The 17590-nt window shown below is 46.6% G+C and overlaps 1 protein-coding gene across 2 annotated transcripts in view; it reads left to right on the top strand.

The window, feature by feature from the left end:
- LOC100114760 (semaphorin-1A) overlaps positions 1-17590 on the top strand; it is a 212752-nt gene that overhangs the window by 14440 nt on the left and 180722 nt on the right. For both annotated transcript variants that reach the window (XM_008216231.4, XM_008216230.4), the window contains exon 2: positions 3153-3155. The gene's annotated coding sequence lies outside the window, so the exon portion shown is untranslated. The remainder of the gene's footprint in view (positions 1-3152; positions 3156-17590) is intronic.

Below are 17590 nucleotides of genomic sequence, written 5' to 3'. Positions count from 1 at the left end.
ATAGGCCGGAGAATTACGCGGAATTAATAACTGACAAATACAAATGCGACTCTCTTTCCCGAGTCCATTACCAGTTCGGTCTACTCCTCGTAAGAGAGCGAGAGCGAATCCGGCGCGCTATCGATCTGAGGCCAGTATAGGCGAGCGCGAACGACGTGTGGAGAAGGAGGAGGAGGAGGAAAAGACAAAGCTGGCGCCGGAAGTGATTCGTCGTGCGCGAGCGCGCGCGCGCTTTCGATTGTCTACTGCTGCTGCTGGGAGCAACGTCGCTTTGCGAAAATCTCGGAGCTGAGCACACACGTGACGTTGCCTCCGGGCGACTACGTGCTGCCTGATGAATTCGAGGAGGGAACGATGAGTTTTGGGGCTTTTTTTAGCTCGCCGGCTTTGTTGATTTATTTCTGCTGATTGTCGTTTGGATCGAGGACGCGCTCCTATCTTCCTCGTCGCTAATTTCCACTTCCGGCCTTTCTCGTTCGCTCTATCCCGAACTAAGATTAAAACTCTACTCGTACCCGTGAACAAGAAAGATACGCTTCATTCCAGCTGAGCATTTCGGTTGATTCTCGTCATCGGTCAATCTCAAAATAGCCATTCGTTGCTGCCGAGCTTTCACCCGTTTCCGGGACCCTCCTGCATTGTGCGATCTGCCTATGCACACATGCGTACACGTCTGTACGGCCGAGCGGGCAAATTGAAAGTTTAATTCGTAGCGAAATTCAGTCAATTTCAGACCGGCGCCGCGAATTACTTCATTTGAAGATCAACGCGCGTGCAAACGAGATTCGATCCGACGAGAGATAGCACGATCGACGCTGTTATTGTCCGCGCGTGTGTATCGCGTCGATCTAATAATAACAATCAGCGACAAAAGCCGGGGGGACGATCAAAAGTGCAAGCGAATGTTGATATTCGTGTGTGACTTTTTCCAAGTGAGGGTGTCCGCCGATTTACGCGGGAAAACAAAAGGCCGATTTTGTTTTACTAAAATCGTTTTCCTGCCTATTTTTAATCCATTGATTCATAATTGAGGTGCTTGAAAATGGCCATTTCTAGATAATCTTGCGATGATCTCTTATTGGTCTCCCATAAAATTTTCAAGGTTATGCACAACTTTTTAAACTTTTGCAGTAAGACTTTTGAACTAAAAAATTAATACCATAATACGAGTCGAGGCGAGCGCTTACGAGCCAGACAGTACTGCGACCACACGAGGTCAAAAAACCCGCTTACACGATAGTTTTTGTAACGTACGCATTAATTTCCGCGTTGTTTGTGCCTACAACTGGCATTAAGGCGACTTTTAATGGGAGCACATATCGTCGCTTCCAATAAAGACTATAGCACTTCCCAAATCACTCACGAAGAGTAGGACATTTCATTTCCCGCCGTGAAGACTAGCAGATTTCACGTCTTTGCCGCGATAAACAACAAAACGGTGTATTATTATAGTTTAACTTTAACAGGTTTTTCATTGTTTTGCGAAATGGATTCCACGATATCGAGTAATGAAATAACATTCTCGGTACTAAGGATGTGCGAGACTGAAAAAAGGCTCGAGATTTCTCGTCCCGTCTCGAGAAAAAAATCCCGTCTCGACTTCGAGATCTCGTCTCGTCTCGAGAATCCCGAGAGTTGTCGAGAATCCCGAAATATTTCGAGAATCTCGACGCTTCTTGGGATTCTCGAAATATTTCGGGATTTTCGAAAAACTTCGGTATATAGTTAAGGAAATAAGTAAAGAGTGTAATTTAATTAGTGGACGAAGGAACTAGTGCGCGAAGTAGGTGATTCTCGCATGCGAGTCGAAAAAAGGCCGGAGGCACCTTATATGCGCACGTGTTACGTATAATATACTATCGAACTGTATTTTGAACTGTATTTTTTGACACGACTTCTGTGCAGCTCAATTTTGCATTTATGCTTTTGCGAGGCAGCACACGCGAAACCGTGTTTCAGAAACAGAGTATCAAAAAAATGTTTTACGTTATAACATAAGTTTTAAGAAAGCTAAGCTCTTGATGTTTAGGTGAATCTTCTTCCTAAATACCTACAACGTATAAGTCTTCCAGAACTCTTGAAGTAAATGTACAGGTGTTTGAAACGGCTACCTATTTTCAATGCTTTCTCGACGAAGTCAAAGAGACGTGTTCGCGCGAAAGAATTACACACACCACTTATCGAACGCGCGAATCTCTCAACTGCATCATCTTCATCGGCGAAGAATTCAAAGTAATATAATTTACTTTTTACAAATAACTACCTGAATTAAAAATTGGTTGTTCTGCTGACTGTATTATTTTTCTGTTGATTGTGTTTCTCTGGACTATATAAGCTTTTGAATTCTTCGTATCTTATGTTTGAAAAAATGTTAAGGTTCCTTGTGAAAGCCGAGGCGAAACCACTACAAGAGACTAACAATTTTCCAGCTAGACCAAAACGTATTTTTGAACATTGCATATACGCTTTGATATTATATTTTTTACCGAGGTTTTTTGAGTATCCGAAATTCTTCGATAGAATCCCTGCGGAATACGAAAGCCCGGGGTAACAAGAAAACCATAGAGCGCACTATTAATATAGACTTGATTTTTTCTTGCATCAAACGCCATTTGTATATATTATTATATATGATTTAAATTTATATATTCTAATGCATATTCAGGTTTGTCGGGAACCCCTATTTGTAAGACTAACAATTTTCCAGCTAAAGCAAAACATATTTTTGAACATCGTACGTATGCAAGCGTTAATTTTTTTTACTTATTTTTTTATTGAAACTTTTCAAGAATCTCGAAATTTCTCGATAATCTCGAGATTTTTCGGGATCCTCGAAAAAGTTCGAGATTGTCAGGGGAAACGGAATTACGCCTCATCTCGAAAAAATGCTCGAGATATCTTATCACAATTACACGAGACTTGCTTTCCAAAGCTTGCTGCTTGTTCATCAAAAAGTTAATGCGAGTAGGCTTTTATTACGACATGTAATTCTTCCATTTCTGAAGTCTCATTGGACCATTGTCAAAAATTTTGCAAGACCAATGCGAGAAAATAACACGAATTCTATGATAGGATGTTGTTCAGTCAAATTTATGACGTCGCGAAGAGAATTTTATTCAGGGATTAATTTGTGATTTTCTTTTATTTTGCAGAAGGTGAGTGACGACAACCATCCAAGCCCAAAGTTTGCAAACTATGAGCCATCGTGTAAGTCCAGTTGGAATGTAACAACGACTCCTAAGTTCGATCCATATTCTCGCGGGATTGCGCACACGCATTCGGAAATAATCGACGAGGGGCGCACGTGTGTCGGATCCTCTCTCGAGTAACTTGCCGTGTAAAGCCGCGCGCGCGCGCGCGCATAGGTGTGTGCAGAGAAGAGAGCGAGATAAACGCAGCGCGCCGGCAGAAGAATAACGCGAGTACGTGTAGCTGCTGCAACGCGCACAAGCAGGTGCATTAGGCGCGAGAGCGTGCAGCGCATCGCGCGAAAAGTAAAGCTCGTCACGCGAGCTTTCCAATTTCCTATGGGGTAAATTAATTCCGCCGCGCCACCCCTTTCGCGTTCTCCGAGATGGGCCAGGCCAATTATACGTGCAGCGCTTCGCGCGCGTGCCGACGCTATTTCGCCCATTTATACCAGACTACTGCTGTTGCGGCTGCTGCCGCTGCTGCGCCGCTAGAAGATCGTATAATGCGCGACTCGGAGGCGTGCATTCATTGCTTCCGAATGGCGCCAGCGCTGGCCCTGACGTTTATGCGTCGTTCCACTCGTTCGCGCGGGCGCGAGAAGCGGGAGAAAGTTGCGCTGCACGCGTCGTTTGCGTGGCGCGATGCCGCTGCAGATCTCGAGAATCCCGCTGCGCGATTCCGCTTTTCGCGTGCGAGTGGCTCGGCTTTGACTCGCCGCGAGAGCCTGGCTGGCCGAGGATAAGCTTGATTGGCGCTTTTACGGCCCGCTCCTTTTGGGGTCGCCGTCTCTCGTTTGTCGCACTTCGGAAGTCGCTCTCTCGGAGCGAGGCTTGAGCGAAATTGCCGCGCTTTCGTTCGGCGGAGTATAAGAGGTCCGTTGCATCGCTTCGCGCGAATTCACGCGCTCGATTTAACTAGGGGGGGGGGGGGGGGGGAATGGCCGGTGCACGTAAATAGGGCCGAGCGCGAGCCGTGCAGCGCCAGGCATAAAGGCGAATAAGGGCAGGAGAGCAGCACACCTAGATTATGTGCATACTTAGCTCGAATGTTTCCTGCTTGTCTGCGCGCCGTGTTCGTTGCCCTGCACCGTGTGTATACTCTCGAGCTCCTCCCTCAGCGCGCCAAATGGAAGGAGCCATCCTTCATGCGGCCGGACAGCGGCTCGACCGCCGCTTCCGCGAGCCTTACCCTCGAGGAGGGAGGATAAGGTCGAGGGAAACCGACCCCTGTACTCGCGCATGTACCTTGGCTGTGTGATGCCCGCGGGCTTATGCGCGCAAAGCGCGAAAAATTCACGGGTATACGCAATCGACTTATTTATTACGGCGGTACATAAGTCATTTAGCCGCCGCCAAATCCGCGCCGATGAGATTCCAGCAAGTGCCTATACACTGCAGTCGAGATAAGCTTCCCCGCGCGCGCTATCTCCCTGCAAGCTCTACGACCGACTGTTACGCGGTAGTTACCTAAGCTATAGAGCCGCGCGTAAACTCTAATGCGGAGAAGGGGTAATATTTTCCAGCGTAGCGCTGCATTAGAAGCCGCGGTGTTTGCGTTAAATACTTGTAACACTGCGGCTGTATAGCGTACGATGACGCGCGGGCTTGTCATCCAATTGGGAAAGTTGGCAGTGCGTCAACTAATTTTTTGCGCCCCTTCCTCCCCTGCGCATCTATCCGAGTATACGTGTACGTACGGCTGAGCAGCCGCAGCCAAGAATTTATAAACTTACAGCTCGCGCCCGCGCGCAGTAAAGTCTACATATATATATGCATACAGCTATCGTCGTCGTCTGCAGCTCCGCGAGCGAGGAAGCATAGCCGTCGAGAAGTCGATCGATAAACAACGTAATCGTTTTGTGGGCTGCTTTGTTTTTTCCCTTATCCCTCGCTGGCTCCGCGCTCGGCTCCTTTATTCCACACAGCGGGCTGCGAGAGGAAGACGCGCTCCGCTGAAATGGCGCGAGATGAGCTCTGCGCGTTCGGATTAATTTTAAGTGAAACGTATAGCCCGACGGAGTCGATAAAAGTGATCTGCGTGTATTTTAGAAAAATTCAATTCCCCCGGCTTTCGCTCGATTTGCCTCTAATTGGTCAATTTTTCGCGCTTCGCCGCTCGATTGGGATTGATCGCGTCGCAGCTGTGAAACTCGTAAAAAGTATTATAAAGGAGATACAACAATGGCGATGCTAATTCAATATGGCTATGACGCGCTGCAAAATCTATTATGAACGTATTGTGTCGCTATACTAAGTACCGCCAGGTTATGGTAAATACACGCGGGATTTGCCGAGTTTGACTTTGAGAGCTTTACATCTAATTAATACAACATGCGCACGATGCGCAGCTCGCCGTGGTAACACACAGAGTGCGAAATTATTCAGCAAAGAGCGCGGGTCTCAAAGTTAAACGTCGTTACGCGCGCGGATTATATTGTGTTTCTTCGGCTTTGTTCGCATCGGCGCGCAAAGTACCGAAAAAATAAAATTTCGGCCGCACCGACATATCGAAGCCAGCCACTCGGAAATTCGCGGCGACCCCATACATCACGCACTCTGATCTCGTGCGCAAAGTTCGGAGGTTCCGTTATTAAAACGATTCGCTGACGAATCCGGAAAACTTGCCCTCGTACATCAAGCGGCGACGGCGCTGGCAGTCGCGCGAGCGAGAAAAAAAAAAAAAAAAAATATATATATATATATATATATATATATATATATATATATATATATATATATATATATATATCGGTCATCCGCCCGCTCGCAAACTTGAACGACTGACTTTCGCTCGAACTTTCCTGCAGCTGTGGCGGAAGCGAGCGCGCGCGCGCGACTTCTTCCCCGAGAGGGGGTGCGAGGGAAATTTCATAATCCACCGCCGGCGACGACTCTGTATTCCAGCTTATACCTAATTAAAATTACAAGAGATGGGACCGGAATGAATGGGCCACGCCGGCCCCGCGGCGCTAGAACGTCTTAATCGCGTGCGCGCCGCGCGCTCGCTTTTATTCGGTTTCAAGAGCTGCTTCTTTTTCGAGTGAGTAATTTACGAGAGGCTGATCTTGCGTATTCGGCCGGGCCGATTGAATTTCGAGACGGCTTTATTCGAGCTAAGATATACGCACTAGGCGCTGGCTGCGCGGGAGTTTGAAAGATTTTTTATCTTATCTGCCGCATCGGGAAGCTCATTTCGCTTCTTTGACAGAGGCTTTCAACTTGATTTACCTTCTCCATTACGATTTGCCCTCGGATCCAACAATAACAATGCGCGAGGATCGTATACTGGAGATCAACGATAGCCGATAATTGTCCGTCCGGTTACGAGTATCCAACAGATGCTCGACGCACACGTAGGCCAGCTGCTCTGCTGCTGCAATTATTCAATTTCGCTTATTAAACGCAATGCGCGCTGATGCGCCGAATACACGGCAAACTTCGCTCGCTTTGAACTGCGCTTGCAAAAGAAGGTCGGCCGTTAATCTATTTCGTATACATAATGGATACCGAGAGAACAAGGCTGCAGCGCTCCGACAATAAACATCAAAGCCGAGACGACGTACATAATACGTGCTTTTGTCGTCGAGGTAAGAGCCGAAGCTTTTAAAGGATAATCGTGCGACTGTCAGCTGTGTACAGTAGGCGCGCTTGCAGCGTATATAAGACTCCGGTTCTCCTTTCAAGCCGCGGTGACGTCGTCGCACGGCACATAACTTTATCACGAAAGTTGCCGGCGCGCCGCGAGCGATGACCGGAGAACAAAGCTGCTGCTGCCGCCGCTGCGCAGCCCGCGAGCTTTCCGATAGTTTGGACGCGCGCCGTGCCGGGCCTCCTGACTTTAAGTATAGATAGCGAAACGCAAGACGAAGCTTCGAGAAATTGATTTTCTTTATGCGAGGAATGTCGACACGGCCGAGGCGCCGGGACAAGGAATTGGATTGATTTTTTTACCTCCGGCAGAAACAGCTCCCGGCTTTTATAGCTACCACTCGTCGCGCTTGCCGACTAAGGAATTGATTTTCTTCGTGCGGTGCGCTGTGCTTCGACGTCTTAAAGGAGTAGCAGTTAAACCCCGCGACAACGGGATGCGAGTGCAGGGATTAGATTAGTGCGCGTGAGAAGGACACGAGAAGAAGGTGCGGTTAAGTTTTAAAACGCGGTCGAATCATTCGCGAAGGGGAGGGACAGGTGCGGGCGGTTGGTTCGTTTTTGCCCTCCACTCCGCCGCTCGCGTTATCCCGCAGCCTGCAGCCTGCGCGCGCAAACTTTTATTCTCGCCGGTAAATACGTCCGCGAATTGAGTCATAAAACTCGCAGCGCGAGCGTAAAAAATTAAATCACGTAGTATACACACAGCCTCCCCCGCCGGCAGCGGGAGAGAGTAGAAGGAACTTGGACTTTACAAGATCCCTTAATGCTTGCACATGCCTAATTTATGTATGAAGGCGCCGCGGCGGAGTTGCTCGGAACTACTCCCGATCCCGCCGCTGCCACCGAGAGCAGCAGCGGCAGCGGAGAGTCTTGACGCGGCCCCAGCGTCTTTATTAGCGAGTGCCAAGGAACTTTATACCTGTATATTTTACCAGAAAGCAGTCACGCGACTGCGAGCCTCCACCCGACGCCCGAGTCCTCCTCCTGATGCCAGTAATTTGCCGTATCCGCGGAGCAGCATACGTATGCATTATAGTTGCGCGCGTGAATCCATTCCGAGTTGCAGCTAAATTCATTTGCTCCGAGATGCCTGCTGCTTCTTCGCGCGGCTGTCGCTCTTGTCCGAAGTTCTGCGTTGAATTCGCGCGCCCCATTTCTTCAACTGTCCACGCGATCGATTTGAGAGAGTCCACGCAATCAGTTTATTGGGTCCTGTGTGGATAAAGGAGGTTGGCCGCTCGGTGAAGTCAAGATATTTACTCGAAAATTTCACTTCATTTTCCTTGGCTGTGTTGGTGAACCTGTTTTTTGATAACGCCGTGGCGGAATAAGTAGGTGATCCGGCTCTTGTCCCAAAGGTTGCAGCTTCGAGTCCCGATCGGAGCAGGATTTTTTCCGAGATTTTTTCTAAGGTTCTTCGATTTCAATTAATTTGTAACAAATAAAATTGCAGCAGTTTCTGCTGTAAAGCACGGCAATTTTAGCTGTGTTGCCAGCGTAGCGACTGTTCAGTAAAAACAGCGATAGGCCATTGGTAGTTTTAGCAGGTCTTGGCAAGCTGTCTCTATCTCGAGGATATGTAGGTCACGTATAACCTTTTTAAACATAAAAAAATCTAAATAATTTAATATAAATCTGATCATATAAAAGAGTAAAATACCTTGAATAACAACCATCAACTTGGGATTACCATCCCATTACTGCATGCAGAGTGACTATTAGCAAATGAGTTACATGAAAATTTTTAATTTTGTTACTTATTGGTCCCATAATGGTCATTACTTATAATTTTTTTATCATATCACTGAACAGTCGCTACGGTGGCAACACTAGCTAAAATTGCTGTGTTTTACAGTACAAACTGCTCTGTTTTTTTTTCAGTGTGACAACGTAACGTGGTGAGGCCAGGAATTCGAAATTTATGATTTTCAATCCCTGGTAGAAATTGGCCGATTTAAAATGGTGAAAAAGCTAAGAACTTGGTAGTTTTCTTTGTCAGTTCTTGTTACAAAATGTGACGCTTTTTATCCTAGTTCTTTGACAGCTCTTATATCGAGCCGTTGTCGAAAAGTAATGCCAAAGATAGTTGGTCAAATGACAACGTCTGCGTGGCTCAGTTGGCTAAGGCACGCGGCTATTCTTGTATAGGGCTCGGGTTCCCGAGTCCCCGGTCAGTCCAAATTTTTCGGATGACTTTTCGCATGCAAATCATTATTCTATATACTTTCATTAAAAAAACTCAAATACAAGCCTGCTAGTAATGATTTTCCAATTCTAATCTCACATCGCCATTAACCAAATGCATGATTTAACCAAACTACCTTCGGAAGTAAATAGTTAAGAATACTCGATCTAAAAACTGCCAAAGAACTAGGATAAAAAGCATTACACCTTGTAACAAAAACTGACAAAGAAAACTACCAACTACCATCTTAGATTGACAACCTCAGAACTTGGATTCCGTTTCTACCAGGGATGCCTCCATAAAAAATAGTGTATTGTCCTTTCTAACTAGGTGCATTTAAGCGCGCTCCGCGTGCGCTACATTTTAAGGTTAGAATGTTTAAATTTACCGCCATTAAAATAACTACTCCATTTTCGGCTTCAATTTTCCGGTACCACTTTTTAAAAGAGGAATTGGATTTAACTAGTCCAGTAAAAGTTAAACTATCAGTCTGTGACGAAATTACTGTTCAATATGGTAAAAATTCCTGCAGAATATACTGAATTTTATTGGACGATTTCTCTCCGTGCACTGTCGGTGAATAGCCAAGTACTGGTCACTCATTCATGTATTTATTTACCTCAATATAATTTTATTCCGCGAATTTAAGGATTTCAGAGAAGCGAAGTTAACCAACATCGCGAAAAATTTTAACCATGCATAATTCATAAGTACACTCTCTGCGTGCGTGTAATTTAATCAGCATGTATGTAATAACATTTTTTTAAATACCAGACTCATTAAAACAGTCCGGTGAAATTATAAACAGCTGTTTTACTTCAACGCACCGAGTCGAAGGCGAACGAAACCTCGCAGTATTGAAATTCCTGAAAAAGCAGCCAAGAGTCAAGCTCCATATAACAATTATAATACATTTCTGCGTCATTAACTCGGCTGCAAGAATGTACTTCAATTGAATTATGTTCGCCTGAAGCAAAAAATGACAGCTAACAAGTTTTAAGCGGAATGCTTCCTCGACGAAATCTTAAATGTGTCAACAGTTCATAATTCTCATAAATCAAATCTCCATCCACTTGGCCTCTACGTTTTATCTCGTTCAGAAGAACGCTTTTGCTGCCAAGTATTTAAATCCACATTTTCACAATAGAAATCAAAATAGTGGAGATCAGCAATAATCTATAAGTTAAAATTCCGAGAAATCCATTGCGGTTCATTCGAAAACACAATCCGTTATTGCTTTCGTTCCCATTGTCGTCGGATGTTTTTTCGTCGCCATCGGATGAGAATAATATTGATTATCGATACGCTGTACTGCAGCGGGCTATATTACGTGCCAAAGGAGAAACGAGAGCTTCTTATTTCCGGAGCCGTAAGTGTTGAATAACGAGCTCATACCTACGCGAAGCTGTCATTTGCGTTTTTTGCAAGCGTTTCGATGAATAGCAAATTCGATTTAATGCAGTACACGAAAATAGGAACAATAGAAACCAAAACAAACAATAGCCCGTCGGCTGACAATGAAGAAAAACTTAATAAGATCGCGTACTTTGAGTGCGAGCCAGCCCGAGAAGCGCAGAGCGGAAGGGGGGGGGGGGAAAGGTCGATCCTCGGAAATTTCGACACGGGCCTGCGCACTCCTCGCCGGATCCCATAAGGCACGTATCAGACATAAGAAACGAATGTGCGGCGACCATCCCATAGATTTCCCATGGAACACGCCCGCGCTCTGGCATAATAACCCGACGCACGACCCACATACTTCTATATATACATACACGCGCTCTCTCTCTCGCTCAACACGGCAATGAGTCATACGCGGTATGTGCGGCCCTTTTCTTGCTCGAGCCCTACTCCTCTTCCTCCTCCTCCCCGCGCGTCGTCGTCGTATAGTCGTTTTTACATCTCCTCTTTTTTCCCAACGACGACGACTGCATATGCGCCGCATATAGCTATATAGAATACAGAACGAGCCGCGAGTGCTTTGGCTCCGCTGAGGAGAGTTTCTCCACTTTATACAAATATACGCGGCGAGGATGTACGTAGGCGCGCGTACGTTTCCATATGCGCGAGCTTTTCGAAATCCCCTTTGCGAGGCGGTATGGCGGCGGCAGTAGCGCAATGCGACGTTGTCACGCACTTTCGTGAATGCGAGCTTCCGTATTTCCCGAGAAAATCCATTTTTGCTGGGCTTCCTCCGGTTTGTTATCCTTCTGGGATGCGGCATTCACGGGCATATTTTTTCCCCGCAAGAAATCGTCGCTGTGCGTCATTACGCGGCGGCTCGTGTGTCAGGAATATACACGAAATAATATAAAGTCATGAAAACACGGCGCACACAAGAGGCCCCGAATCCAATCGGAAAGCGAGCAGTAAAAAATAATGCGCGTATCATAGATTCGTCCCCAGGCGGCTGGCGCGCAGCAGCTCGATATACACCCCCGTTCACTCTATTTCTGCGCCGAGCGCGTCTAAGTCAATAACGCCATAAATCCGTGCCGGCAGCGCGGTGAAAAACTGCCACTCGGCGAAAAATATATACGAAAATTATTCGAGCGTAAATCAGTCCGACGTCTTCTTTCCTCCCTCCTCATCCCTCCTCATCCCTCCTCATCCCAGGCAGAAAAAATGCATTACAGCCCATGGAATGACTAATAGCCCAGAAATCTCGCAATCGCGCTGTTTAGCCCCTTCCAACTGTCGCGACTCGCTAAAATCTTCCATACATCAGCCGGCCCGCGCTGCATACCGAGAGAGCCGGGGAGACGGAGTCGGGCGGAGAATCAGCCGGACAGATTCAAGATGTAGAGACATGCCGCCCAACTTGTCCTCTCTCCATTATATCGCGATCCAATAGAGAGCAAACGTATATATATATATATATATATATATATATATATATATATATATATATATATATATATATATCGGGCCTGATTTATAGCTCTAATGACGAGTGCGTAATAAGATTTGGCCGCGCGCGACTGGAAGAAAATTATTGATTCCGGTCGACGGAGCTGCGGCATCCGATACGTATACCTCGACTTCTGCATCGCGCTCTGTATTATTACTTAATAACGACTCCCTCTTCTTCGGGCGGACTCTCCGCCGTTCTCCGCTCCGACCTCGCGCTTCATCGCGCACAGCTCGACGCGTAAATCCAGCATACGGAAGCTATCGATCGGAGGCCATCCGTGCCACAGAGCCTGAGATCGAAGCAGAGAGCAAGCGAGAGAGAGAGAGAGAGAGAGAGAGAGAGAGAGAGAGAGAGAGAGAGAGACAGAAGCGCAAAAGCTCTGGCCCACGCTTCTGGTTTTACGGGCGTCAAGTGCCGTTCGCTTTACTGCTGCCGCCGCCGCCGCTGCTTCTTTATTTTTATCAGAGGACTCGCTCGCTCGCCCGCGCTGTCTCGCTTTGATGGAGTGCGATAAAGGCCACCTAGAGCGCGAGTATCGACATCGGGACGCGGACGAGCTTTCCCGCTCGTCACCTTTCCTCTGCTGCTGCTGCTGCTGCTGCTGTTGCTTTGCTTTCTCTGTGTTTCTGCTGACGCTCGCGCATACGCGCGTCGAGCGTCTCGCTTATTTTGCTTTAGATCTCGAGGGCTCGCTCGCGGCACGGATTAATCAGCTCGCCGGCGGACTTTTCTCTCGGCGTTGAGTCCCGGCCGAATCGGGTTCGGTATTCCGCGGTGCGGTATAAATAGAAAGTTCGCCTGCGTCAGTGGGTCGTAGCTTATGCATGACTCGCGATTTTCGATTATTTCCCGTATTTAGTACGCGAGGAAGACACTCTATTATGAGCCTCGTGAATTATGCCTCTCATGAAATTTCTAGCGCGAGCCAATATAATATGTGAAGACGAAGAGAGTCGCGCGATGGAAATAATTAACGAGATGCGCTTTTGTCTACTTTCTGATTCGCGCTCAATCAGCCATGCGCGGTAACCCGCCTCGATGCGCTTCTGAGCGACATGAATATAAGCTGCATTAATGAGCGACGGCCCACAATTATAGCCGAAACACATCGGGGAGCGAGACAATGACTCGGCGGCAAAGTGCTAATGAAAGCCGAACCCCCCGGTCATCGTCATCGTATGTGTCGTGTTTCTGCGGCGATTAGATATAACGAGGCCGCACACTGTACGCATAAGTATACGCGCGCGATCCCCGAAAATATCGGCACAAAAAAGTCGATGTGATGGACGACTGCCACTGTGGAGGGGGAGGGAAGATCTCTCGAACATGGCGAGCACGCGCCGGCAGTTAGAGGGGATTCCCCGCATTCTTCCGGCAACTCTGCATCGAATTCTAAGCGCGGCGAGCTTGCGCGCATCATGCCGTGCGTAAATGCCGTGCGTAAAACGCGGACGGTGCGTCGAAAATGCCTAATTTCCCGGATATGCGTGCTGGGACGCACTCATGCATGTATGCATGGGAGCAGTCGCAGGTGCCAGAGCTTACCGAGAGTGCAGGATGATGATGCATCGCCCCGAAGCTTTCCTCCTTTATACGGAAGATTCTCGAATCGGGAAGGTCGCCGACGGATATTTTGGGCTGCCTCGCTGAAGCAGGCTGGTGCGGCGAATATTGTATCGATTCAGCGGACGGTGCAGGATAATTAGTATGCAAGTATAGAGTGGAATGCCGTTGCAGCTGAGTATACTCGGCTCATTGTGATTGGCTGTATCTCAAACATTGTTAATGGCTGTCAGCGTAATACGTAAACGTATACCCGGAACACATGGCAATAATCGACTCTTGGGCTTACGTCTGATCGATCGTGCCTGCAAATAGAATCAATTAATTATATGCATCAGCTCCAAGATCCGGAATTATCAGCTTTATATGCTCGTTCGGACTTCGCAGAGTAATGATCGAAGTCTTATAAACAGCGCATCTCTCTCGCACTTGTTGAAAAGGGAATAGGGGGAAAGAAAACGACGACGCTGCACACAACACGAGCACGTTTATCGCGCGTCCTCTCCTGGCGGTCCTCCGCGCGAGTCACAAAAAGCGGCCCCACGCGCTTTACGAGTATCCCAGGAAATTTTACGATGTGCTCGCTGCTCATCACGTTTTACACGGCGGGGATTAGAAATTCGTCGCTCAAGCCCCGGCAGCAGGACTTTCGATTTTTCAACTTTTACGAGCGCGGCGGAGGGGCTGTATCCCCTGGAAGGAGTCCGAGGCCCGCTTGTTTTTCCGACGGAGAGGAAATGGACTTTCCCGCGATTGTGCTCTGTGTGCTTTCGGCTACTTTTACGCGCCGCCGCTGTTTGCGTCTTACCTCCTAGCTCCTGAATGAGAAAGGGAAGATTAGTTGCGCGAAGACCTGCGAAATCGAGTTGAAAACTTGTGGCAACATTTCAACCATCGCACGTGATAGTATTGTCAGCTACCTCTTCCCGACATCTTTTTTTCTTGAAGATCGATAATGCGTTTGCATAATTATAGATATGCTGTGCTGCGGTTGAATGCACTAATAACGTGATACTACGAGTATCAGTCTACCCGCTTTGCATATGATTGCATGTTTTTCAACATGTTTTGTTGTACCCGTACTTTACAAAAGGTTTTTGAAATTTGAAACATTTTTTACACTTTGTATCCAATTAGGTTCGAATATACAACTTTCATTCAATTAAAGTTAATTGGAAACTGCATTTTGATATTGATAAAAATAGTATCAATTTTATTTTGTGTATACAAGCAGCGAGAACCATTAACAAATAATGATTGATTTGACGGATTGTATACAATTTTTGTTGTAAACTTTTTGAATTTTTATTGCAAAGCATAAAATTATCAATAACTAATGAAGTTACTATATTTTGAAACCTCGATGAGGCAATGCACGCGTACACAACGATACTCTTTGTTATTATGTATATGACCTTCACTTATTTGCTACTACAGGATCCATGTTTTTCTCATGCCCTGTGAAAAGTTTGTTTGATTTAAAATCTTTTATTTCGTACAAAACTCACTTAATGGCCGGTGTTTGACATGGAATCTAAGAACCCAATTGTTTTCTGTGCCATTTGTTAGGCAGAATGTAACGCTTTTAACACACTTAGTTGGCAGTTCTTCTATTCAATCTGCTTACCTTGTTTTTCAGTACAAACTGCCCATTATTGTTGACGGGGTAACACAACTGGTGTTACTCTAGTAGAGTTACACGTGGCTCATCGGGGTTTGAAGTTATCATTGGAAAATAGTGGCTAGCAGGCTTGGATTCAAGTTTTTTTGTTTAAAGGAAAGTATAGAATAATTATTTGCATCAGAAAAAATTCTGTCAGACCGAGAAATTAAATCCACACCTTGCACGAGGACAAATAAATATACGGTCGTGCGCCTTAGCCGACTGAGTTTACGCACAAATATTAATAATTGTATATCTTGAATCCAAAAAATTAATTGATTGATTGATACATTTATTTAATATAATTCTCAATATAATTATTGCTACATTTGGGAAATTTAAAATATGTCTAGTTTTTTTGCATTTTACTTCTGGTTTTTGCCAGTTTTTGATTTTACGACCATTTCAAACGGGCGCTTTTCTAGCAGGGTGAGTAAACTCGTTTCTACTTCGTTGTCTTTTTCCAAAATTAATGAGCAAAATTGGCATCATCTTACTCAAAATAGCATTTCATGTTTAATCTTGATGATAAGCAAAGTTTAGTTAAGATCAGTGAATGTATTGTATGTTTTTTGAGATAAGCTTCTCTTATAAGTGCAGCAACCTTGCCCTCTTCTACCCTAATAAACGTTAATTTTCCTTCGTGTGGCATGGTCGTCCATGAGCAGCCGCTTTTCCTGCACTCGAAATATGCCTCATCAAGCCGAACGTGCGTCATCCCGACTTCCGACTCTCTGCAGCGGCAGCAGCACTCTTCATCCCTCTCCCCATTTGCGCCTGTCGTAGTGCCCTCGCGATGCATTCCGCATGTCCCCGCAGGCGCTGGGAAGAAAGCGCCTTCGAGATACGGAATACGGAAAATCGTGAGCTGTTATAGGAAGGCGGAAAGTAGGCTGGTCTGCAGACCATGGGTTTCTGTGGTCGAAATGACTTCTGTCATATACATAAAGAGTAATACACTGTATCAATATCGTCATCCTCAATCGAGAAACGTTCGTGCGAATTTACGTAACGCGTTATATGCATTTTCAATTGTAGACAATGGCTGTATCCCCCAGAGCAGACGCTGGTCGCGCTATATGGGATCCTTTATAAGCTGCTTATATGCGTCTTGATATACCTGACCTCGAAACACGCCACGCGTGTCTCTATATGCACAACTCCGAGCTCTTAAGCCTATGCGCAGGTAATACACTGGGCAATGTGTATGCAAACTATGTGTATACAATACCGTTTCTTTTTCGTTCCGAAACATTGCTGGTATAACGAGAGCTAATCAAAGCCTGGCGCGCGATCGCCGTTGACTCGGGAAACAAATTAATTCAAATAATAATATCATTGCCGTGAGATCGAATGCAACGTACATCCACCTGGTTCTGGCGACAGAGCGAAGGGATGATAAAAAAATAAGCAATACCGTGGCGGGTCGAGGAAATAGAAAGCGAGAAAATCGAAGCCGACGTAAAGATATTTTCACGAGGTCGTGGCAGGTAAAGTGCGGCATTTCAAATTCGGATTTCTCGGAAATGCGACAGGAGACGCGCTCGCTCTTGCCGCGAGTGACGAGCGTTAAAAAAAATTCGCATCTCAGCATTTTGACGGTCGATTATGCCGTATTTCAGTTACCTCATAACCTCATGTCCGAAGAAGCGAATTGCGAGTGTACGATAAATTGAATTTAGCACACAAAGAGCTGATTGCGTTCGTGCATAAAAAATGATTTATTCAAATACGTACACGGGCGATTCGACTCGTCCGTGCATAAAGCGGGGGCTGCACCCCCGCCACCTTTTGACAAAGGCGACCGTATTTTCCATTGTGCCGCCGGAGCAGCGCATATATGTATAGTTGTATACACATAAGGTTTACGTATACGACGGCTAAAGCGAAGCCCCACGATCTTATCAGCTTTGGCGCGCATATGCACCACCGCCATCTCCTCGTTACAGTAGCTCGGCCGCTATCTTTTCTCAGCAGCGCAGCGCTGCACAGAGTGCAGCTAACGGAATCGGGGCTAGACAAAAATCGCGCGCGCGCACACACACGGCTATTCGAGTTACGCGCCGCGGTAACGGGCTTCGCGAGGGTTGATTTATGCGCTGGGGAGCTTCCTTAACCCATTTCTCTCAATATGCTTTCAGCTGTCTCTCGGCGTCGGCGTGTGTCGCTCTCTCAAAGCTATGCTATGTAGCGCGCGCGCGCGCTGCGTCACTCTCTGCATGTGCTTTGTGGCGCGTTTGCGAGCGCGCGAGCATTTCGTGCGCCTCAGCACAGCCCTATTACTCTCCGCACGTATAGCGTGTACTGCGCGCGCCCACCGCAGAATCTTCGCGAATATTAGAAGCCCCTCTGCACTCTCTTTCTCTCCCCTATCATATCTCGCTACATCGAGAAGAAATCAATTATGATTTGTCAACTAGCTG

Source organism: Nasonia vitripennis, chromosome 3 (genome assembly GCF_009193385.2).
Source record: "Nasonia vitripennis strain AsymCx chromosome 3, Nvit_psr_1.1, whole genome shotgun sequence".
Classification (NCBI taxonomy): domain Eukaryota; kingdom Metazoa; phylum Arthropoda; class Insecta; order Hymenoptera; family Pteromalidae; genus Nasonia; species Nasonia vitripennis.
The sequence above is the reverse complement of the archived record's forward strand: the minus strand, read 5'-3'. Positions and strand labels throughout refer to the sequence as shown.